The following is a 1,318-nucleotide window of genomic DNA, read 5'->3' as shown; positions in this document are numbered from 1 at the left end:
GCTAGAGTATAGTATCATCATCACAGCTCACTACAGCCTCAAATTCCTGGGCCCAAGTAATCCTCCTGCCTCAGCCTCCCGAGTAGCTGGGACTACAGGAGCACACCACCACACCTGGATAATTTATTTTATTTTACTTTGTGTAGATATCGGGTCTGGCTATATTGCCGAGGCTGGCCTCAACTTCCCAAAGCACTAGGATTACAGGAACAGGTCCCTGCACTCACCCTGTTGTTTATGAAGATTGTGACTGACCTTGACTTAACCAATATGTCATGACTCTTGTAAATTGCACTAATCAATGTCCAACACACTCTGATTGGTCTCAGCTAGGAAGTTTCTCTCTCAAACTCCCATGAACTTCTGGCCCCATAGCTTGAGTTCTAGACTTAGCTGTGGTATCTTGAGTTTATTCCTAAACCTATTTTATGTCAGTTGCACTTGCTGTTGGAGATGTGCAACTCAACAAAAACTTACAAAAGGGATGAGATGTGGAAAGGAAAAGAAAGATTATCAAAACTAAGTTAAATGGAAAAGATTCAACATTGAGAGAAGTCACTAAAACAAAACGCTGTCAAACTGTATCAGCTCAAGAGGGTGAAAATATGGAACTCTGGAAGGATTCTATGCTCAAATTTCTTCCCAAGTGTCTTTAAGTTCCTGCTTTATTTTATATAAACAGAAATTATTGGTGATGTAATATGGGTGTGGTTTAGGCAGACAGAGGAATCTTACTGGTATTTTTATCCATCAAAACATTGGTAAACAGCTAGGATGCAGTGGCTCATGCCTGTAATCCTAGCACTCTGTGAGGCCAAGGCAGGAAGATCATTTGAGCTTAAGCGTTCAAGACCAAACTGGGCAAGAACAAGAACCCCCTCTGCTAAAAATAGAAAAATTAGCCAGGCATCGTGGAGCATGCCTATAGTCCCCGTTACTTGGGACGCTAAGGCAGGAGGATTACTCAAACCCAGGAGTCTGAGGTTGCTGTGAGCTAGGCTGATGCCACAGCATTGTAGCCTGAGCAACAGAGTGAGACTATCTCAAAAAAAAAGGCAAACAAATGTATATTAATATAGAAGTACATTTTTGTATAAGTGATTTTGATTCACACCAAATAAGGATTGTACAGTCCTATCTTCAGCAGCACCATCAACATTATTATAATCAAATTCATAAGGTTGTTATCATTGGTATCTCCATTTTGTAGCTAAGAAAACAGGCTCAGGCTCGGCGCCTGTGGCTCAAGTGGCTAAGGCGCCAGCCACATACACCTAAGGTGGCGGGTTTGAATCCCCAGCCCGGGCCCACCAAACAA

At 42.3% G+C, this 1,318-nt stretch overlaps 1 protein-coding gene across 1 annotated transcript in view; it reads right to left on the bottom strand.

Annotated features, from left to right (window-relative positions):
* The window catches only part of COL5A3 (collagen type V alpha 3 chain), a 43,759-nt gene that overhangs the window by 20,929 nt on the left and 21,512 nt on the right, over positions 1-1,318 (bottom strand). The window lies entirely within an intron of this gene.

This window comes from Otolemur garnettii, unplaced genomic scaffold, assembly GCF_000181295.1.
Source record: "Otolemur garnettii isolate 467f Iridium unplaced genomic scaffold, OtoGar3 scaffold00127, whole genome shotgun sequence".
NCBI lineage: Eukaryota > Metazoa > Chordata > Mammalia > Primates > Galagidae > Otolemur > Otolemur garnettii.
The sequence above is the reverse complement of the archived record's forward strand: the minus strand, read 5'-3'. Positions and strand labels throughout refer to the sequence as shown.